Genomic DNA, 24,863 nt, shown 5'->3' with positions numbered 1-24,863 from the left:
CCGTTTATGGATTTGTTTTGTGCGCCGTTTGATTCACGAGACACATTTTGATCGAAATTCGGATGTTCCTTCGTATTCGAGAAAACGCACGATGACCTCGATCGTGGAGTACTGGATGAACGAGTTGAATACCTTCCATAATCAACCAAAATTAATTTCAAAAATTCGCAGACACAAATAAGTTTATATGGAATACAGAAGACTGCTATCTTAATGTTCAAAACAAATGTTGGCAGTGATTTGACACTAGTTGGGTAGTCCTACATCAACAGTTCGAACAACCCCATAGTATGGCAGCGAAAGAGACAAAAACAAAATCTTCAATCAGTGTCTGATGGCAAAGAAGAGAGTAAAGATAGACTTGCGATACGACGTGTAAGTAATTGCTGGCGTTTTGGTTTCCATAGACATAGAACTATAACTGAATGCCATGGCATCCGACCACAGCAAAACATGCTCGGTTCATCAAGTCAATCAGGCTGTTTCTTCATTTTGCTCCGGATAGGAACTAGCTACGGGCTCGAGTACCATCTCTGCGGTGACTTTTTCGAGGTTTTCATTACATAGCTGAATTCGCATGTCATTTTTCCAATCGGTTCATCTCGTTAGATATTGATCAAATTGAAAACTAGCTCAAGGTGGCTTCACGTCTCAGCGAGACTAAAACAAATCCTTAAATCCCGCGGTAGTTTTATGTTGTATTTAACGCTTAAATACGTAATTTTGTTCAAAGACAAAAAACCGAAACGTTTAAAACTTCGAATTTTCGCGTTTCATGCAAATTTATATCGTCCTGGCACTTTCAATTGATAAATAATATTTCCAATTTCTATTGGAATTAAGGAATACTTGAAAATAGTGGATCGTCCTCCCCGGTAATAAAAATTACCCACCTGGGCTTAGCATGTTTCACCGGCTCTGGATGCAACTTAGTAACCAACTTTTAGCAGTGCTAATATCTTTATTTTCGGTATTATTATGTGGAGAAACAAAGCCATTGCTTTGATATAATAATATTCTAAAAACAGTTACTTTACGGTTATTTCTGATGCAAATATTGTTTCCTTTCTCTGCTTTTCTTCTGTATCGACATTTAAAGGGGCATATTGCATCATCATCATTTAAAGAGGCATATTGCATTATCAATGAATTCTCATCACTTCTACCGGAATCATTGAAAATTATTTTTCTCAGGCGTTTTGCAATGAAATATACAGCCAAAATTCTCGAAGAAAATATATTAAATAGAAATATCTCAATGTTTTCTTAGGGGGCATATGATACCAATTTACCCTACCAGCCAAATAGAAATAAAACCACTGGAAAACCTTACATAAAATTGTATCTCGAACTAAATGTAAACAACACACGTCATCGTTGCAAAGCCATCAACTTAAGGTCGTTACGTTTTGCAGTTGTTCTTTTTTTGCATTCACTGGAAACTAGTTCCGAGATTTTAAATTTGGTTGATGTTCGACGAATAGCCAAATTGAAAGCCAGCACCTGTGGATTCACGGCGACTGCCGACGGGTTTGGCATGTGGTAGAGCACTATTATTAGTGCTACGATTGTGTAAGTTTGCAAAGGAAAACCTTCTTAGGTTATTTAGTCAAACTGAACAAAGACATTTTTTGTTGTTGTTGTTGTTCTTCGGACAGCCTTGGATAGGTGCAAACCGAACGACGCCGATAGAAACATATATCCAGTGGTAGTGGAACCATGCAGGTTCATCAAGTCCGAACCTTCCACTGGAACTACAGACCATCTGAGTTTCAGAAACAGCAACATTGACAATGGGCCGCCGAGTGCACAGTTGCATCGGATAAAGCCCGCATGGGAACCGACCGAATGCAACGACTAGCACGGGTCAATGCTACGTGCATTTGCGGTTAATGGATCTGATCTTTTGGACACAGCTGAGGCAAAGAGAAAGGAAGTGATCTTGGCTTACCTGATTTACGATGACCAAGTCCGACAGTCTTGAGTAACACGATAACTGAACATAGTCATCAAGGATTTTGCTTAACGAATGTAGTAAAACCGTCAGTTTTTGTAAAAATAACGTCAGTTTTTGTGTTTTTTTTTTCGATAGAGATCACAACTGATATGATCTTTTTAAGATCAGTTGATCGTAATCTTTAAATTACATCATTCAAAATCTTTACTGATCATCCGTTCCGTCACACAAAATCGGTAGTGATTTTAAGCTACAGGGTCTCGTAAAGGAATTGGATGCAATTTGTTCTCCGATTACACTGGAACCAAACAAGGGTGGGAGAAACCGAACACGGCATCGGGAAGTTAAAAAATGAAGGTTTATTTTCGTGTAGTAGTTTTCCATCATGGAACACTGGAGTATCTCTCACCGTGTTTTTATTCATGACTCGTTTTTGAAGAATCAGTCGTTTGTAATAACTATTCGTGAGTTTAAAAGATATTTTAAATTAATGGAGGGGTTTCTTCTCAACCTGTACCTGAATTATCTCGGCATAACAATGACAATTTTGCTTGTTTACTGCGCCATACAGGTAGGAGTAGACTTTGTCACTCATCGTTATGTCGCTTAGAGAAATCTTACCACAAAAAAAAACAAAAAAAAACAGGAACTGGTGGCTTACTTGAACGCGCGGGACTTTTCACAAGAGCGGATCGAACTCGTTTAACATTCTTCGGTGTCCGAACAGTCCGGACGTGGCCCGGAGGTTAAGTTTTTGTTTTGATGTGCAAATTTGAAATTTAAAGAAATAATCATATGAAAAGTGTTCAGGTCTTTAACAAATTTTTTCTTACATTTCTTACGTAAATAAAAATTCTAGAACATCTTGCAATTTCAATAAGTTACTTAGGCACACACACAAACATTTTGCGATCTCGACGAACTGAATCGAAAGGTGGCATATCCACTCGGCTTTCTGAGCCTCGGTTAAAAAGTCGGTTTTTTGGGGACGGGTAGTGCGTGACACACAGCCCACCTGGGTTCGACTCCCAACCCCGCACATGGGATCAGAAAGTTTTTCTGGCTCAAGGAAGTGAATGACCTTAAGGCCAAAACCTCTGTAGCGGGAACAGAAAAAAGTCGGTTTTTGAAGTGATTGCATATTCTTTCTATACGACAATAGGTGATACGAAAAAATCTTCTAAATTAGGCTCGAAATTATATCAAATTGAAGATTTTTTCAGTTGCTGACTAAACGAACCAAATTCTGAAGTTGAATTGAAATTCATTTTAGTTGCTGGCCAAACCAGCAAAGTTAGACCAGCAGCAAAGGAAATTGAAATCTTACATAAAGAACAAACGCATCAAGACGCTAATAATGTAACTGAGATTCAATTCAACAAGGCGTCTAACTGTGTGTACATTATGTTCAAACATGAAAGAGATACAATTGCATTCGCTTCGGTTAACAATGAGGTGCACAGCGTTGAGTGTGACAACATTAAATACAAAATTCCTGTGTACATAGCTGACAATGCCATAGAAGTACGCGTACAAGTGACCTTCTTCCGCAGGCCAGCGATAAATTCATTCGGAAAAATATGTCGCAGTACGGTGAAATCCTTCCCATCGAAAGGGAAGCATGGCGGAAATTTTTCCCCGGTATCCGGAATGGCGTACAAGTGGTACGTATGCAACTACGTAAGGCAATTTCATCTTACATCATTTCTGGTCAAGGTGGGACACATCCGTGTAAAACACTGATTACCTATGAAAATCAGCTGGTTACATGTCTTTTTTCTGAACAACCTGCACACTACGGTAAACCTTGAACTGGAACAGCGAAAAGGACATATTCTACCAAAGACAAGGACAACTGTTCAGCAACGGGAGCTAGTGAACCTAGTACTTCTACTTCAAAATCGCTTCCAGCATCAAACCTACCAACTACCAACAAGCACAAGACTACGAACAACAGCGAGAAAAAATGGAAACCATCCATAATAACACGCTTGACAACACCAATACCGACAATGCGACTATAAACGAAAAAACGTGCTTAATCCACCTAGCAGTGAGATGATACCTTTTTTATCAATCCGCATGTGTTTTTTGCATGAATATTCTTTGTTGTTTCAGTTTTCATGACATTATTCTAATGTCAGTCGTTTTAAGTGACAATTTGAGATTTTAATCACTCATTACTCTGTAATGTCGAAACTGCAAATCGGATCGAATTTGAATCTAAAAGTATAACAATCGACTAAACATTCCATGATATGTCGAAGTAATTTCCACGTTAGTGTTTAAGGTAATTTAAGGTACTTCCAGAGCTGGTATTCAGGAACCAGCATAACTCAAACCGATTCGTATGGCCATATGACGAATAAATTGCAATATTTTTGAGTCCAACTTTAAAGCTTTTCGGGATTGTCATCTTCTATATAGCTTTGAATTTTAAAAATTCATCATCCTACAATTCCAGAATCGGAAGTCAAAATTGGATAAAATTGGATTTATTTTAATTGAACTTTTGTTTCTGAAATTCGATTTGGCTTTTTTTTTTAGAAAACATCAATCCCCGAAAAAATTGAGTGAAATTATTTGTCACACGCGCATTTGCTGATCTCGACGAACTGAATCGAATGGTATATGGTTGTTATGTTTTTCCAGCATTTATTGCTGTAAGTAGTTTAAATTAATATAATTATAGAATTGTTTTCAACTCGAAAATTCTTTACATATAGCCTATCCGAACGATTATGTCGCCAAAAACGAACCGTGCTAAAATCGGCCCGAGGCAAAATATCATGCTGTACACAGTCTTTTGCGTACTTAGAAACAAATGTATGTAACGGTATAAAAAATCGTGTTTTATGTTGCTCCCAAGCATTTCTTTGCCAGACAGCGCTCAAAACTTCTACTGCTGGAATAGGGGAAAAAGTCGGTAACCCAAAATTTTCGATATCTCCGTTAAAAATGGACGGATTTTAACAAACTATGGCTTGTTGGATAGGTATTACCATGCGGAATCTAAGTTTGAAAATATATTCTGTTTTCAAGGTCAATTGTGAAAATTTTGACATAAAACTTCGTATAACTCAAAAAGTAAACATCCGATCTCAAAACCATTCAATAGCGTTCTGGGTGACGGGAAGACCTTTCATTTGCGACTAGTTTGATCAAAATCGGTCCAGCCATCTCTGAGATCTCGACCTCTTAGTTGACAACATACATACAGACACACACACGGACATTTGCTCAGTTCGTCGAGCTGAATCGATTGGTATATGACATTCGGCCCTCCGGGCCTCGGAAAATTTTTCTAAAGTTTGAGCGAATTCTATACCTATTTTTTATATTTATAAAAAAAGGTAAAACGAACAAAGTGCTCCTCGATCCTCGTCGGATGAAAATGGAAACTCCTCTCCCCCGAGAAAAAGGGTGACTACGAGATCTAGCATTAAAAATAACAGTTCTATTGAAAAATCGGCTCAATCGGCCACGTGAAGCTTGTAAGCAAATCGGGCTGAATAATTTTTTTTATAAAAAAAAAAACCTCACTTGAAATTATTGCAGCAGTAGAGGTGCACAAGTTTGAATGCGTTACGACTTGTCAAATGGTTCTCACCTTTCGAATGTTCCTCGTAAGACTTGCTCATGATAAAATCTGGACAGATTAGATTTGGAATAAAACAAATTTGTTTTTAGGTCAAACCAAGGGGCATTTTTGCCTTTCTCATATAGAAAGGTTATGCAATCACTGTGAAAACCGACTTTCGAATCGAGGCCCGGAGGGCCGAGTGTCATATACCATTCGTCAGTTCGTCGCAAAATGTGTGTGTGTATGTGTGTATGTGTGTGTGCGTATGTGTGTATGTAACGTTTTTTGCACTAACTTTTCTAGGAGATGGCTGAACCGATTTCCACAAACTTAGATTCGAATGGAAGCTCTTTAGGTCCCACACTACATTCCTAAATTTATTTGGATCTGACAACCAGTTCCGGAGTTATGGGGTAAAAAGAGCAAAAAAAATGAAAATATGTGTTCTCACTTTTCTCATAGATGGCGCGACCGATTTGTACAAACTTAGGTTCAAATAAGAGCTCCTGTGGCCCCATACGGAATTACTGAATTTCATCCGGATCGGAGCACTGAAAAGGCCAAAAAAAAAACAAAAAAAAAAATCTAAAGCGACCTCAAATATTCTCCAATTGACATTTTTGTCAGTAGACGGCCAAACAAACCAGTTTTTGTTAATTTCTCAAGAATCGTAGAAAATTATTTTAAAAAATACCACAGTATTATATATTGATATTACATTATTATTGATATGGAAAAGGCATTATTACACCACTAGGTGGATTAAAACAAGTTTTTATTCATTTAATTACGCTTTATTAGTCATCTTATAACTAATTATAGGTACTGAATTAGGCTGCATGCAGAAACTACGAACTATTGAACTTACTCCAGCCATTAGGGTCTGGGCAGACTTCTCTGCAACCGATTTAGCTGATTTTGTCCAAGATGTTCGAAAATTTTCTTTAGCTGTAGCTTGTTGCTTATATTGAGAGAGTTTTCTCTTCACGAGAACCAAATACCGCTCGAGAGGTCGCAACTCCGGGCAGTTAGTTGGATTCGCCACTTTCGGTACAACATGGACTTCATTATCTTCATACCATTCCAAAACATCTGTGACAAGATGCCAAACAACCCAGAATAGCGAGGGAGCATCGTGGCTGCGTAGGGGTGATAATAATCACTTCTTTTTCAAGGTATATTTCCTTGTTTATCGTTCCGGTAGTAATTGAGCTTTGGCTTGCTCATCCACAGCTGCAAATTACCTGTCAAAGCAAATACTTTTCGAAAATTCGGTCTTGTTGTTCATCCTGGAATACTCCTCTATGCTATTTCGTTGCATGGCAGTATTTAAAAATATTCCAAGTCTTCTAACACATAAGTTTTATTTTCCATCAACACGTAGAAAAACTTCGTCAAATATTCGCGATACAATCTGCTTTAGTCGTCACACTCTGTTTATCATTACGGTTTGGAGCAGGTTTCACCTTCACCTTTTCTAGTCACTGTACCTACAAAAAGATTAGACCTTTCCTGTAAAATTTGTTTCACCTTCGTATCCTTCTGGTGGTTTCTGAGATCCGTTTTTGTTCCGCTCCCAGCCTACCTGGCTGTTGTCAAACGTGTATCGAAAGTTTCAAGAACGTTATGGACAGTGCTTGCAGGAAAACCAAGCTTTCTTACTTACAGATCCGGATTTCCATTGCGACCGCACACAATTAAAGCACTTGCTCTTCTTTCGACACCTTCTTCGGTCTACATTATTATAGTATCACAACAAATTAATTTTACACAATGAACAGATATACAAATAGGATTGACAAATAATAGTAGAGCCCAAATTTTCATTCCGAATGTGCCATCGCCAATACACCAGAATCGAAAACCATCCGATCCGACTCTTGGAAGCGATTAAATCATTTTACCCATTTTTTCTCGGTGCCTACCCACAAACAACACCCATGAATGAAGTCGTGCATTAAACCTGCGCGCAAGTTCACTTTTAATTTCAATGGCACCAACCGTTTTGCCCGCACAGCTCTACCCTTCCCATCCGTTCAAGGTTACCAAACTCCAGCATCATACGAGCGGAGCTTAATTGATGTTTACATGCCGCATTGTGCATTGCACTAACGGCGACCGGCATGAGTTTGAGCAGGTTCCCCGGCACTTCTTTCGCCGATTTTCGCTTAACTCGTTCATTCATGCTTTATGCTGTCGCCGATGTTACGTTGCGGGAGTCGACTGAAGAAGAAGAAGAAGTAAACACAAACAGTGTAAGTAACAAGCGCACTTGAACTTCACGTGCGCAGATCAGGTTTTTATTCGGGCTCTTGCTTTTCCGGGGTTACTTTCAAGTCATTCAGCCGGTTTCAACCGAATTGCTTCGCTACCCCGGAATTTGAACTGGTGTGTTAGAAAATTTGCTGATTGAACTCTACGAACCCTCTTTGAAGCAAATGTAAACGGAAAAGGTTGTGGACAATTGCAGCTAACGATAATTACCAATTTGTTTGATTTTGAATCTAGCGCATCCCAAACATTGAAGGTGTAAACAAATACGCGGTGTTTCGCTTATATCCGTCAATTACCACATCATTTGAAAAGAGTCAATGTTTGAATGAACGAATCATTCCAAAATAATTGATTTTTACACAATGGAGAAAAGCAATCTGTACTGGCAGTGAGCTAGTGGATTGTGATTCGTTTCTGGATGGTTTTCCGTTTGTCAATGAGGTCCGTTTTCGTACTGAAAAGTGTGCTTCTAAGCAGGATCGTTTTTCGCTGCACTTCAACTGTTGATAGATGAAATTATCGGTTTATCAAATCAATGCAACAATATTCAAATGTTTTGCACAAACTTTTCGCTGATTTACATTCCGCTTTGTCGGTCAGTCAACGGAACGTACCACGTTGTTTAATAGTCAAGGAGCCTCGCCTCTGCCTGACTGATGGTGATGCATCGCTGGTTAAATGTGACTGTCACCTAATGAATAATGAAATGCATTGGAAGTTCTTGACCGTCGCAACGGCAAAACTAGGGTCGCCCGATTGATAAGACTGAGGAGCGGAACCGGTGGACGTTAGCGAAAAACACGTTTGTGCATTTCGAAAATGAATTTCTGAAGGCTGAACAGGTCAAACAGGAGTGCATTTCTGATAGAAAGCTGCAAAAATAATGTGGTGAATTTAATAGTAAGAGCTCAGAATGACATAGTGAACTTTACGACAGAACGCTAGAAGCCATCGGTTGGTTGGTGAAATTTGATGTTATTACATGTTCATTCGAAAACAATACATTTAAGGTTAGCAAAGTTTTGTCCTAAGCTGTCAAACTTCTAATATACAGTGAGTAACACTTCATACAGTTGCAGAATAGATTAATAATTCAATTTACTAGAACAGAGAATCCAATGCGAACTTTACCTTCAAAACAAGTTCATGGTTAAATATCAGCGTTATCACACGTCAATCATAAGGTTCCTGGTCTGACAGACAGTTGGCGTCACTAATTTTAAATATTTTTAGAGTTCAAATGTCATCTGGACAAATTGCATGACATTCGGTTTATTAGTGAGTTAGTTATTGTGCTTACAATAACGTTTCCTTTAGAACATTTTAAACAAAAAAATACCCCTCTTAATTCACCTATTAGTGTGATAATGCATTTCTCTTGTAATTTAAAAAGTCTCATTAAAGCTTTATTAGGATTCTATCCTCGTCCATTACTATTGTGAGATTATCAAATAACCTAGTATTAGCCTTCTAAGGGAGTCTAAGTATTTCGAATTGGATTCTTTCATCTCCGAGATGTTTTGGTGCATTCAAAAACACTGGGATTTGTAGGTTACGTCACATATAGGATTATATCTCTCCGAACTGGAAATGTTCGTCATAACCTTTTCAAATTTGATCAACATTGTTAGCTTTCAAATAAGCCTAAGTTTATCAAAGTTCGTTGATTCATATTTGCGAAAAATCAGCTGATGGAAAATGTGCGGTTAGTCGGTTAGGTTGCCTATACTAATGTATTTGTTTATTCTTTTGTTTGTTTCATCTGACAATAAAAGTTTTAATGGATCTAAGGTCAAGTTATAAAATCGAGGATTGAGACTCTTTTTGAACAAACTTATGCAATTATTCACCAAAATCAAATCAATATCTCCGGAACCAAAGGTAACAGCCATTTAATCTTCAAGCTTGATCCACATTTTAATACTAGCTTTCAAACGATTGTTGAAATCGACTCAGCCATCTTTGAGAAATAAAAGCCGTAAAAACGCGTTTTGTCGGTTACGTCTATTATGCCATTATATCTCCGACACCGGCAGGGACAGGCTATTGATTTTCAAACTTGATCAACAACCCAATAGTAGCTTTAAAACGAGCTTAAGTTTATTGAAATCGGTTCAGCCATCTCTGAAAAAAAATGAAAGTTTGAAAAATCTTTGAAAAGAGCACACACATACACACGCAATCACAGTCATTCTCCGATCTCGTCGGGTTGAGTCGAATCCTGTATAATACTGTGGGGCTCCGAGGATCCGTCCAAAAGTCAGATTTTTCAGCAAATCTATTGTCTTTTTATAAAGAATGGAAAGAATATTTACAATGCGGGTGTTAAATAATTGCATGACTAGTGAGCAGATCTTACTGGCACTAAGAATTTTTCTAGATCAAGGCTCTGGGCATCAAAGCGCAAAGTTTAGCTTTCATTAATATTGCTTTTGCGTACTTTTAGTATGAATTGTTATGAAATCTCTATTATTCTGAAATGTTAGTACAGCTATGCTCAATAAGTGAAAGCCTATCCGTTATGCATACTTTTAAAAAGGTAGGACTACACTACTTTTGTCAAAATCACTGAGCTTTCGAATATACTAACGATACAAATCGTAACAACTTAACTTGTCAAAACTCACAATAATCCATTCGTACACAATTTTACAGGCTTCTAATGTTATTTGTACTTGGCTACCAAGTGCCGCTGTATGGATTTATATGCATCAACTATTCATCAAGCGGATATGTGCTTCTATAGCTCAGTAGACTAACTGTCGTGTTTTGTGATCTAATATTTATCGGTTCAAGACGCGCTGTTGCTATCGATTTTTTGTTTATTGTTTCATTCGATTTCAAGCCATGTAACTTTCAAGTCACACAATTTCATATGTTCTTAAATATAAATTTGTGTGAAAATACGATGCTCCATTCATGTCCATTTTATAAAATGTTAAATCACAAGATTTCACATGTTCTTAAATATAAATTTGTGTGAAAATACGATGCTCCATTTATGTGCATTTTATAAAATGTTAAATCACAAGAATTTTTTGAACTGTGAATGATTAATCATCTTCGGTTAAATTTATGAATCGTATAATGGAACAAAGGAAGATGCTACAAAATTTGTAGGTCGACAATTTCTGAGTATTATTAGCGAAACCCATATTGAAGCAAGAGCAGCTCAACGTAGTTGGTTGACACTGAATGCACATTAAACATAGGGAATACCGGGGTTAAGCCGGACACTTTTTGGGAATTGAAAAAACAAAACACAAATATTACAACTAGGTTCTTGCCCAAGTTGTCAACACCTTTATGTAGCATAAAGCTTCAGTTACATTAAACAGTTCGTGATTTGGGAAAATATTCATTAGTTTTCGTACCAACCCGCGATGAAGTAACCAACCCAAAATCCAATATTTCAGAAACCGCGGGGCTCCCTATGGAATTAATCCGGACTATAAAATTACACACTAAAATGAAGAATAGTTGGGCACCAAATCTTAACATACCTTAATGAGCGCAAAGGAAATGAAACCATGTTCGAATGGATGATTTTTTTTATTCATAATCCTGCTCTCCGAAAATATAGGTAATGTTTCAAATCTTGATGTCCTGCTGAACCAAATAATTTATACTGATAATGATTTTAGAGTGTTTTTAAAAGACTATTTGATAGTTTTGCTACATACAATGAACGTTCTGTTAAATCTTTGTACTTAATATAGCTCCAATAAGTGATATAAATTAGAATAGAAATATTTGCCTCAATATTTTGGTATGTTACAAGAATTCTTTGAGAATTTCAAATCGAAAATTATGTGTCCAGTTCAGCCCCGCATTCAATAATCACTTAATCACTGAGTTAAACACGATATGAACTTTTAAAAGCATTAATCAGACCGTCATTGCGATGCACAGCAACCAAATAAAAAATCAATTAAAAATTTCTGCAGAAAACGTGCGCGTTTTGACATGAACACTTGTGACACCAAACTGAATCAACTCAGCTTCATCCAGATATTTATGGTAGATATCAGAGTGAGCGCGGGACGCGGACCGAAGCGAAGCGATTCAATGCGATGTACTGTTTTCGCATAGCATTCACTCTGACAGGTTTGATTTGATCAAATGCAACTAGTTCGCACGCGCGCCTAGACGCTTCGCGTGACGCTTTCACTCTGACAGCAACCTAACGTATGTCTGTTCCACGAAAGCGCGTTTACATTCAGTCAATCCGTGGTTCGCCTTAGCCCTGGTCTCTCCTACTTTTTTTTATAAGTGATATAAAACTAAAGTTTTCTTCGTTCAAAGTGCTTGACTCGCCCATTACGATTATAGAAACGTCATTTTGTGAATAGTTTAAGTAATAAATCAACACTATGCTGAATAAAAGTTGAGCTTCCGTTTAGGCAACTTTACTTATTCCGATTGGAGAGAATGTCAAATAGTTCTTTGGAATTAATTGCTTTGGTTTTTAAAACAATTAATTCTGAAAAATTCATCGATATTTAACAATGATCATGACCTTTTCTTGAATGTGAAAATTCTGCAGAATTTTGAAGAAAATTATTGCCTGTTTTGTGAGACAAATGGTGAAAGAAATGAAACATCTAGAAAGTTCACTAAAAACTGATTCATGAATGATTTTTTACTGTCCAATTATTCGGTTGGTTCTTAAAAGTGCTGATTTATTAAGATTCTCTGATATTCAACAATGCTGATTTTGCGAATGTGAAGAATCAGTATAAATACGATAAAAATAATTTCCTCTCAAATACATTCAAGTAAGCGAAAAAAGTTTCATGTGGGAACCGATTCTGAACGAATTTCGTCGTCTTCCGATTGGCTGAGAGATCTGACGAAACTGGGTGAGAAACACCGAACTGAATCGTCGATTCGGTTTCTTCTGCCTCTCCTACGATTTTGGACGCTTTCGGGATGATTTTTATATGAATTCTAAATGAAAATTTAGTTATATCTAATACCTAATGATATAGGCTGACGGTATCCCCCTTCATCTCAACTCCAGTAATCATCTCATACACTAATACCATAAGTTATCTAGTGAGGTTTGCTGTCTCTGCTCGATCAATTCCCTTTAAGAGTAAGACGAAAATAGATACATTCGCTTCGAGTTCTCGTGTTGCTGTAACAGCAGTAGTGCACAATTGTCGAACTATTTTTCTGCGGTATTGTTTCTTAGATCCGAGGCAAAGATATTGTATTCGATTTCATCACAACTCGTTGATTGAAAGTCGAGTAATCTGCTAAATAAAATGACTGCTCTGCTAATGAGATGACTATTAGTACAATAATCCTACACAAACTTGCAAAAAGGCATACATCGCTCTCCAACAGGCAAAAACCTCCTCTTCTTTTGGATCAACAGATCACAATCATCCAAATGATACATTTTACTTAATATAGTATTTCTAAATTAAATGAAACTATAACTAATTAGACAATTTCTTGACAACACTTCGTGATAAATTCGAATGAATTGGAACAGCGGTTAAATAAGTGGCACATGCTGGCAAAAGGCTCGTTGTATCCATAATTAGTTCTAGCATAGGAGATCCGAAGAAAAGAATAGTTTCGAAGACTACAGCGATGGATATCTGTTTCGAAAAAGCTGTAAGAGCTCAGAGCAGTCTATTCTTGATTGAAGGAGATCTACCACGATTTTGGACGCTTTCGGGATGATTTTTATATGAATTCTAAATGAAAATTTAGTTATATCTATTACCTAATGATATAGGCTGACGGTATCCCCCTTCTTGTCAACTCCAGTAGTCATCTCATACACTAATACCATTAGTTATCTTGTGAGATTTGCTGTCTCTGCTCGATCAATTCCCTTTAAGGGTAAGACGAAAATAGATATATTCGCTTCGAGTTCTCGTGTTGCTGTTACAGCAGTAGTGCACAATTGTCGATCTATTTTACTGCGGTATTGTTTCTTAGAGCCGAGGCAAAGATATTGTATTCGATTTCATCACAACTCGTTGATTGAAAGTCGAGTAATCTGCTAAATAATATGACTGCTCTGCTAATGAGATGACTATTAGTACAATAATCCTACACAAACTTGCAAAAAGGCATACATCGCTCTCCAACAGGCAAAAACCTCCTCTTCTTTTGGATCAACAGATCACAATCATCCAAATGATACATTTTACTTAATATAGTATTTCTAAATTAAATGAAACTATAACTAATTAGACAATTTCTTGACAACACTTCGTGATAAATTCGAATGAATTGGAACAGCGGTTAAATAAGTGGCACATGCTGGCAAAAGGCTCGTTGTATCCATAATTAGTTCTAGCATAGGAGATCCGAAGAAAAGAATAGTTTCGAAGACTACAGCGATGGATATCTGTTTCGAAAAAGCTGTAAGAGCTCAGAGCAGTCTATTCTTGATTGAAGGAGATCTACCACAAAAGTAGCCTTGCTAACATCGCGACGGACAGATAACAAATCGAGATCAATCAGTTTGCATCTGTCATGGTAACTTGGATGGTTCCAATGGTATCTCCAAGGAAGCCGACACAGAGCGAATTGAAAGAAATGTTCGTTGGATTGCTTGAATGCGCCGGATATCTTTTTAGTAGTACGGTGACCAGGCAACCGAAGCATACTCGAGCGTAGAGTGAACTAAGGCACAATAAAATGCTTTCAAGCAATGTACATCATCGAATTATTTAGTAACGCGGAAAATGAATCATGGTAGCTTAAAGGCTTTGGCGAGAGTAAACTCAGTTTGCTCCTTGACATTTTACCTAGAGTCCGGGAGGACACCAAGGTCCTTCACAAATGAAATATGACAATTTGTGAAATATTAAAGTCGAAACTGACTACAGACTGTCTGCGACTAAAAGAGATGACGGAACATTTGGACGCGTTCAAAACCATTCTGTCGATGACACCAATTAGTCAAATTATTCAACTGTTCTTGTTGGAATTCTGCGTTAGCTGTGGATTTGAAAATATGAAATAATTTGAAGTCATCGGCGAACGATAGTTTCATACACTTGATCGAAAAATTCAGATAGTCGAGACAAAGTAAAAATATAAACGATACAAGGTGACTTCCTTGAGGAACTCCAGAGGTAACAGCGAATGATAAGGTTGTACAGTCTCCTATTTTGACTATCATTTCGTGACCAGTAAAATATGAGAGAAGCCTATCCAGTAATGACCCGTTAAATCCTAGAGATTGTTATGTGATGATTGATCTTGTAGAACACATTGGAGGTGTTGATAGAATCTATTTGTAGTCGTGATTGTAATGAACATACGATAAAGGAAGTATAGGATACTTCCTTTGTAGACGTCGAACGGTTAGGCATGAAACCATGTTGAGCCTCAGATATATTGTTTTGATATTGTTTGACAGCAGTTAGGGTAGATACTAGATTAGGTTTGGCATCAACTGAAAACGACAATAGAGATAAGCCCAGTATACAAAAATCAGTGATACCACGTTGACGGATTTGTTTTCTGAGTTTACAGATTTCTGAATACCGCTGCAGATATTTATGGACTTTCAGATTGTGCAAAATGTGCAAAATAAAGTTTAAAAGTGCACTTGATTCTCAGAGATCGCTTATTCAATTTTCACAAGCTTAGGCTCAAATGAAAGGTCTTACAGTGCCATAAAACCGAACCAAATTTCATACGGATTCGACTTCAAGTTCCGGAATTACAGGTGGATAAGTATAAACATTTTATTTCCAGGAGCGTGTTTTCATAGATGACAAGGAAAAATCAAACAAAATATACTCAACTAGCACTATAATTCTTCAATTGAACAGGTTTGGTAAGTTGACGACCAAATATAGTGATTTTGAGTATGCCAGATTTTCGTTCCCGGTTACGGAAGTACCGAAAAAAGTGATCATGTACTTCAAACCGAAAATCACTCTAGACGGCTGAATCGATTCCACAAATTTACGCTCAAATGTTAGGTTTTATGGTCTCATAGTCTGGTGCTGATTGTTGTTCGTATGCGGCTTCCAGTTCCGGAACAACAGGGTGAAGTGTGTTTAAAATTTATAACATTCATGTAGAGCGACAATATGAAATAAAACCCTTCTTAATCCACCTAGTGGTGTGATAATGTCTTTCTCTTCTTTTATAGCAGTCTCATGAAAATATATTTCATACTTTTATGAAATAATTTCGGATACTAATTTTGACACCAATTGATTCAGATTGATTCGAGTAGTTCACAAAACCATGCTTCAGTGTTTATGTCACACAGTCAGCATCATTTTTCCAAACTATTGCTTGACATTTGCGTTAATCTAATAAAACCCTTCTTTGTCTAATAAAACCCTTCTTTGTCCACTTAGTGGAATTTTCATAGATCTTGAAAAATCATCATAGGGGGGGGGGGGGGGGGTTGATGCCAAAAGGCTTAGAATTACATGAAACGTCGAGATTTAGTGTCATCTAAAAAAAAAGTCCCAGAAAGTTGATATTTTCAAAAAAAAATTTTTGAGATGACACTAAATCTCGACGTTTCATTCTGTTTTAAGAGTTTCGGGATAAAAAAAAATTCGATTTTGGAAATTTCATGTACTCCCCTATGATGATTTTTCAAGATCGAAAATTTTCAAACCTTAACCGCCGGGCAGCACCCCTTACGCATGTCCGATGTAGCAATTTTGCATGAGCACAAGCGCTTTACAAAATAAGAGGTGATCCCAAAATATTTGCACAGATATATATATATATATATATATATATATATATATATATATATATATATATATATATATATATATATATATATATATATATATATATATATATATATATATATATATATATATATATATATATATATATAAATATTTGTCGTGTTTTTTCGTTACGTCACTTATACCATCATATCTCTGGAACCAAAAGTCACAGCCATTTGATCTTTGAATTTGATCCATGGCCCGACAGTAGCTTTCAAACGAGCCCAAGTTTGTTAAAATCGGTTCAGCCATCTCTGAGAAAATTTAGCGCGTTCAAATATCTTCGAAAAGTGCACACACATACACACACAGACATTTTCCGATCTTGTCGAACTGAGTCGAATGGTATATAACACTATGGGTATCCGAGGCTCCGTTCGAAAGTCGGTTTTTCCAGCAATTCTAATACCTTTCTATAGAGAAAGGCAAAACGAAGAATTCCTATAATCTTGACTCAATACTTTTCATGAATTGAAAAAGAGTATGCTAAAACAAACTTGTTTGTTTCTATTTAACATTCAGAGAAAAGGTTTTTTAAGAGTCTTCTACTAATACTCGATCGTATATGATATTATCTGGATTGTCCAGAAGAAAATAATTGAGTTCGAAGAATATCTGTCGCGAGTCTTGATGGCATAGTGGCCATCTAGGCTTGGAATTATGCTTGAAGTCATTCAGATGCTAGCCTAGCTCTGTGCTAAGGCTACATAACTCAATTCGGTTTTCCTTACGTTTTGCCTTCGAGTCATCAGTGTATATGTTAGACTGTTATGGCACCTAGCAGGACAACATAAACTGTTATGCACTAACGAGTCGAAGACGAAACATGAAGAAAAACAAAAAAAAAACATTCTATTAACTTCAGTAATGTGATAAACTGACAGCACACTGTCCGCCTGGGGCTCTGAGTATCTTCTCTTTTAATTTCGAAATATGGGAATCGCTGGGACTTCATCAGTATGATTAACGATCTGCGATCGAGCAACTTGTTGTGGGAACTAGAAACAATGTTTTTTTTTCACTATAGAAGTCCCCAGAATCAGGAAATATGAATATGCTATATCAATCAATCTAGATGGATGCTTTCATATTAAAGTCGATAGAATAAAGAAAAAATTCTGCCCCTAGATCCTGTTTGCGTGGATTGGAAGGTGGTGTCCGTGTGACCTGATCAATAAAGGTCACATTTAATGGCGATGGTCAGCAATAAAAAATAACTCAGCCTTAGCTAATTGCGAAAAATCACAGCAGCCAGTTGTTAGAACAGAACATTCAATTAATTAAACCGTTTACTCAGTTAACGAACTCGTTTCCCATCAGTAGAAACTTTCAGGTGATTTACTAAACACGACTAAACATTTCATCGGCTCGATGTGAACATTTCAAAAAAGCCTAAAAGCAAATGACAAACTCTATTTTGATTATTTCTGCGTAGTTACACAAAACCACGTTAACTATCTCGTACTAATTTAGCAAAATAAAAATTTACGCGAATATTTTGGGAAAAACGAGAATAGAAACGAAGAGAAACTTTATTCTGCTTATGTAACATGAATTGTATACGACATATTTTTACCGAAGAATAATAATACACAGAAAACAATTATTATTCAATCCATTTAGGCAGCAGCGCTGATTGCATCTTCCAAACATTCAATGTGTCGGACAGAAATAGGACACACAATTTTTCAACGGTGTTGTGTAACTGTCAAGTTTCTCGTTTTAAGTTTAGTGTTTCTATCCGTGTCACTGAAGCTGACTAAAATGTACAAATACAGTTGTAATTAGTACAGCGGTTTAAGCTTTATCGTAAACCAATGAATATCTTTTCGTTCAGCTTGACGTCCTTCCACTCGTGGCGCTTGAAACTGATTAGATTGCCTAATCATTAACCAATTGATCACATTATTATATATTTCTCATTTGAAACCGGACAACGGTGCATTTAATTTGACTAATCTTCTGACCATGGTCAACCCTTGTGTTCTATTCGTTTTATTGGTTTACTGGTGAACCCTGACTTGTAACTAAAATTGACATATTAAGAGAGCAAGTGAGAGAGAGAGAGTGTAACAAGAGAGTGATAGTCTCTTCAAGCCAGTTTGCTCGGATGCAGTATTTTACCCACCGGCACCGATCCAAAACGCAGGCTCTGCTGTCAAACTGTATTTTTTCGAAAAATTTCATTAGTCACATAACAGCCAATCTCCGTTGGCTTGTGGGGGTCTTCGACTAGTTGTGCGCAGATTGCAAACCTAAACCATTTCTAACCTTGGCCGAGATTGGCGTTTCGTTTCTATTTTACGACTCGATCGGTCTGTCTAAGATAGGACCGGTGGTTGCAATCCGTGTGCGCCGTGAGACTTTTGCTTTCTCCCACTTAGTCTACCAGGCAGTGATTGCGATGGCCGATGCTGACGATGATGCTGGGCAGTTCTGATCGTCAGACTGTCCATCCGTCAGTTAGTTAGTTTTTAGGGTAAAGTAGCATAAAAAATAACACCCGATGAGAACGTCCTCCTTACTGCTTAGAAATCGATATTTTCTGAAACATCGATTCAAGCTCTGCTAGACAAATTTGGCAGTTTTCGTCGGCTGCAAAACAAATTCCTAAACTGAAAAAAATGTCAAGTGGTTTTCCAATGAATAATTTGCGTCGAAAAATCTAGCGTTCCAATGTACAATAACAAAATAAATTTAAATAGTCCAAAATCGTTGATCCGAAATGATTTTTCTCTCGTTATGGAACTCTAAGGCCGTGGACCATCCTGCAAATTACTTTTAATTTTAATTCAAATTCGAGTAGTTAAATTCAATTGAAACTGCAGCACATTTCAAAGTTTGACAAATGGAAAGTTATTTGGGTTTATTTTGCACTGAAAATAAAATAATATCATCCCACTTCGTTCGACAATGTATTGGAATTTTTTTTACGAAGGTAGTTTCTTGGTTTATTTAAGCTTAACAAATTAATATTTAACTAAAAAACTAAGAAAATACGTCAATAAAGAAGAAGTTTTTACTAAAGATCTCATATTAGAATTTCAGTGACAGAAAATAACTATCGAACGGGCAAATATAACCATGTTTTTGACAACGACAAAATAACTACTCTACTATCGTATTTAAACTCAAAGTTAACATCATTTGCCCCTGACGCTCATTATACTACAGGTACGCCACTGCAAATTCCTCAACACTGATGAATAGAAATATCCTCGTATTCAAAGAAAAAACTATAAACCGAGAAATTCTATAATTCGGATAGGTAGCATTTTATAGCATCTTACCCTATTGAATATTTCCCAATACCCGTCAGTGTCGAGTCCAATAGAGTATAGATTTTTTTGTCTTCCTAACTTTGTTTGTATTTTTTCTGTTTTATTTTGTTCGATGACAATTGTACATTCGGTTGTCTTCGACGAAGTGATGGCGGGGTTGCTTGGATGGGAAACATTGTAACAGCAATGTTACGTGACATCTGCGTGGATAGTCGGATTTACAGTGGCGAAAAAATGCTGGTGCTAATTTGTCATTTTCAGACTAGAAGACGTCACCGATAATAAACAAGGTCTTCCTCATTAGAAGCATCACAGTTAAGTCTTATAGAGCGCCCTTGCTAGCAAAAATTCCCCCTTTCCTTTCTTAAGCATTGAAAACTTTTCTGAACCAAAGTTTTATCACTAACACTATCTTTTCGTAGGATCTTTCTGCTATGCAAGTTTTGTGGTTGTCGTTTGCAGGAAAGTATGAAAGAACTAAAAATTCCATTGGGCAGCTTTTCGATGTAAGGTTTTGCTTCTACTAAATAGATGTTTTATCCGCCATTTCTTTGACATACTGATTATCTCAAAACAGTATTTTTATTGACATTTCAAGAAGCATAATGAATTATTGTTGTAGGATAAAATGTCATTTGTTGGGTGTCATGCCACTGATTTGTTGAGGGACATATTTTACGGCTGCTGGGGCATTATGTCTGAGGCGAGCGAAAAAAACTAAGAATGTGGCCGCTTTGGAAAATGTGTTTATATCAATCAATTCTCATCTTTTCTTTTGGAGTCATTGAAAATTGTGTTCCTCATCCGTATTGCAATGAAATACTTACATTCTCGAGGAAAATATATCAATACACTTGGAAATATCTCAATGTTTTCTTAAGGGGGGCATATTATACCACTTTACCCAAATGGAGGATTTGTGAATTGTTTTGGATAAGTTTATTGTAGTCGCCCGACCCGTCCCTTATTACCAGCACAAAACACAATGGGATGAAAATTGTTAATATTTTGCTGCGTGCTCGAGTTTCTACTTCCGCATTAGCCGTGATTGCAAGCTTGAGCAAGAGTTACAGTTTTACAGTATCTGAAAATGATTTTGAAGCGTCGTCCCTGATTTAGTACAAATGAGTTACATAGACTCACAAATATATGTTAGAACCATTAGGTGTAATGTCACATAATATTATGAGCAAATTCCGACAAAAATCGATGCAATCTTCAATTGAATCGATTCGCTCTCTGTATTAGTTAGTAAGTTAGTATATAAGTTCCTTTTCCCAGTATGTTTACAATTTTCCTTACACAAAAATCACAGAATTGCGGAAGCAAATGATGTCTTCATGGTAATAACCAAATCATGTATATAATAGGGCTGCAAAGTCACCACTTGTGGCTGAACACCCAATTTAAATCTTAAGGGCTGAGGCCAGTGTGTTTTAGGGCATTTTAGAGGGCTATTTTCACGCTTCAAAGCTCCCTGGTAACGTAACGAAGCATGAGAGAGAAATAAAATCGGCTCAAAAAGGCTGCCAAACAAGCGGCAGCTTTCTTGTGATGTAGTCAAACTTGTAACCGAAAATATCAAAACTTTCTTGGCCACCCGGTCACATCGAGAGTCATTTTGCACTTTTGCGAGAGAGCATGGAGAGAAATGTAATACGCACAGCGAGCCACGTGGTTTTACGCGACCTACTGGCCTCAGCCGTTAATAATTTAATTTTAACTCATATTCCAATAATTAGTTATTTTTAAATAACAGTTTTACAGTAATGTACAGAATACGATACAGCAAGACATGAAATTTGCGAAATCGAAAAAAAATTTTGATGCCAAAAGGCTTAGAATTGCATGAAACGTCGAGATTTAATGTCATCAGTACCAGAAGGTTGATCTTTTCAAAAAAATTGAGTGACACTAAATCTCGACGTTTCATGCAGTTTTGAGACTTATGGCATCAAAAAAGATTTTCAATTTTGGAAATTTCATGTACTCCCCCCTATGGTGCATTTTCAAGATCGAAAATTGTCAAACCTTCACCGCCGAGTAGCACCCCTTACGCATGACCAATTTAGCTCAAATTTTGCATGAGGGCTTTTTTCGAGGTGCTTAAACTTTTGAGCACTAGAGCTTTACGAAAATAGAGGTGATCCCAAAATTTTGGCACTCTTATATATATATAAGAGCGGTAAAAATCAACGTGTTTTGTCGGTTACGTCACTTATACCATTATATCTCTGGAACCAAAAGTTACAGTCATTTGGTCTTCGAACTTGATCAATGGTCCGATAATAGCTTTCAAACGAACCTAAGTTTGTTAAAATCGGTTTAGCCATCTCCGAGAATCTGGCGCGGTAAAAAAAACAACGCGTTTGTCAGTTACGTCACTTTTACCATCATATCTCCGGAACCAAAAGTCACAGTCATTTGATCTTCGAACCTGATCAATGGCCCAACAATAGCTTTCAAACGGGCCTAGATTTGTTAAAATTGGTTCAGCCATCTCGGAGAAACTTGCGCGGTAAAAATATCTTTGAAAAGTGCACACACATACACACACAGAGACATTTTCCGATCTCGTCGAACTGAGTCGAATGGTATATAACACTATGGGTCTCCGAAGCTCCGTTCGAAAGTCGGTTTTTCCAGCAATTCTAATACCTTTCTATATCGAAAGGCAAAAGTATAACGGCATCGTAGACTAGTTTTAAATTTGATAGAAGAACTGATCGAATAAATAAAACTAGAACGGCTTGCTGGGGAATCTGCTCTATTATAGATCTTCCATATAGAACTTCTAAGTGCTGAATTTGCTCTTGCAGTACTATTACACTCAGGTCTCTAGGTTTATTTGCTTCATGGTATGTGAATAGTTTGTTCTATGGGAAAGCTAAGCTATGCAAAGATGTGACTGTTTTTTTCTAATGCAGAAGCTATGGGTTTTTTTATGCGGAATTCCGAAATTATGCGATTTTTTCATACCGATTTGTGAAGTTATGCGGTTAATACAGATTTTCTGGCATCTCTGATGTACAAACACATCGTATCACTACTCACAAAACGTTTCACATTGATGTCAAATATTGGAAGTGCGTTCAACTGATTTCCGAAATTATGTCTGATCTGATCAGGGGCCTTTTGATGGATCCAAATTCTTAAGTTCAATCAGAACATCTTATTCCAAAAGTTGTTTTCCAGAAATTTCGATCGAGAATTCCCGTATAAATGAGAAATAGTGACAGTCACGTTCAAAAAAATTCCTGAATATTGTTTGTATCCGTCTTCCGGTTCCGGAATTATGTTGTAAAATGTGCAAAAAAAAATGAATATAAAAGTGCAACAACTTTTCTTGGAAATGGCAGAACCGATTTTCACAAATTTCGATTCAAATAAACGGTCTTGCGGTTCCGGAATTGTACATTCAACAGTTAAACAATGCAGTTTTGCAACACACAGAAAATGGAGTAGAATTATCTTTCATAAGTAGTCAAACTATAATTTCTAGTAGTTAAGTGAATAAAACCCTAGTGGTATGATAAGGCCTTTCTCTTGTCATTTAAATAATCTCATGATGACATTCTCAAGATTATTCAGCCTAAGTTTATCGAAATTCGTTGATTATCGTCGAAAAGCTTGAGCCGAAGAGAAGAGTGCAGTTTATCGATTACGTCACTTATGCCATTATATCTCCGGAACCGGGTATAGTAACTTTCCAACGAGCATGTTGAAATCAGTTTAAGCGTGACTGAAAAGATTGAACTCTAAGAAATAAAGAACATTTTGTCCGCTTTCCGGAACCGAAAGTAACAGTCATTTGATTTTCAAACTTGATCAAAGGCCCAATAGTAGCGTTCAAACAAGCTTAAATTTGTTAAAATGAGTTCAATCATCTCTTAGAAAATTCAACGGTGAAAATATCTTTGAAAAGTGCACACACATACACAAACATGTTCCTATCTCGTCGAGCTGAGTCGAAAAGGAAATAATACTATGGGTTCGTTTGAAAGTCTGTTTTTCTAGCAATTCTGTTATCTTTCTATAGAGAAGAAATAAGAAATGTGCAAAATTTATAATACTTTTTTTTCATAAACATGTTTATTTTATAGGCAATATACATAAGTTTTTCTTCGCCGTGGCATCCAGAATACATAGTACTTTAAACCTAATACATTTCGAATATCATATTAGTATGTTGGTATTCATTAGTGAATCTAAACACTGTTTTTATCAAGCGAGTTGCTATTGTAAATTACATTAAATGAAATACATTTATTTTGTACATGATCTTATAACTATTTCAGGTTTGTTTGTATCAGTTCATCACTTTTATTTAATATAAGATAGCTGGCTATTGGTTGAACTCATGGAAAAGAAAACAGTCTAACATAAAATAAAATTTAAATTGAAACTCCAATGGACTTAATTAAATAATAAAGAAGTTTCATGTAAGGAACGTCACGACAAGCAAGAATGTCGCGAACTGGGACATTGGATAGTCTACCTTGGGTACGCAAGGAATTTATTAGTTGAGATCTGACGTCACGATACTCCACGCATGTCCAAACAACATGGTCAATATCGCGGTAACCTTCACCACAAGCACAATGATTAGTCACGGAAAGTCCAATTCGAAGGAGATGTGCATCTAACGTGTAGTGATAGGACATGAGTCTGGACATCACACGAATGAAATCTCTACTCACATCCAGTCCCCTGAACCATGCCTTTGTCGATATTTTAGGAATAATTGAGTGCATCCACATTTATAATACTTGCTACTTGCATAATGAATATTGGTTTGTTTTTCTGACATCCCCTACACAGCAATATTACAACCTTTAGAACGACACCAACACATTTGTGAAATGCATAATTTCATATCAAAATCATATACAGTTTTCAGTTAAGGTGATGTAATGTACTCAATACGTTGTTTCGATGTAATAACGTGTGATTTATCTGCAATATTTCTCGGAAACAGAAATCATTGCATTTGATGTTCAGTACGTCTCAAAAATATTTTTCAC

At 36.7% G+C, this 24,863-nt stretch overlaps 2 protein-coding genes across 6 annotated transcripts in view; one reads left to right on the top strand and one right to left on the bottom strand.

The window, feature by feature from the left end:
* The window catches only part of LOC131435629 (D-beta-hydroxybutyrate dehydrogenase, mitochondrial), a 205,926-nt gene that overhangs the window by 120,066 nt on the left and 60,997 nt on the right, over nt 1–24,863 (bottom strand). The window lies entirely within an intron of this gene.
* Nucleotides 1–24,863, top strand: part of LOC131435631 (elongation of very long chain fatty acids protein 7) — a 93,425-nt gene that overhangs the window by 43,745 nt on the left and 24,817 nt on the right. The gene's annotated exons all lie outside the window — the stretch shown is intronic.

This window comes from Malaya genurostris, chromosome 3 (genome assembly GCF_030247185.1).
Source record: "Malaya genurostris strain Urasoe2022 chromosome 3, Malgen_1.1, whole genome shotgun sequence".
NCBI classification, from domain to species: Eukaryota; Metazoa; Arthropoda; class Insecta; order Diptera; family Culicidae; genus Malaya; species Malaya genurostris.
The sequence above is the reverse complement of the archived record's forward strand: the minus strand, read 5'-3'. Positions and strand labels throughout refer to the sequence as shown.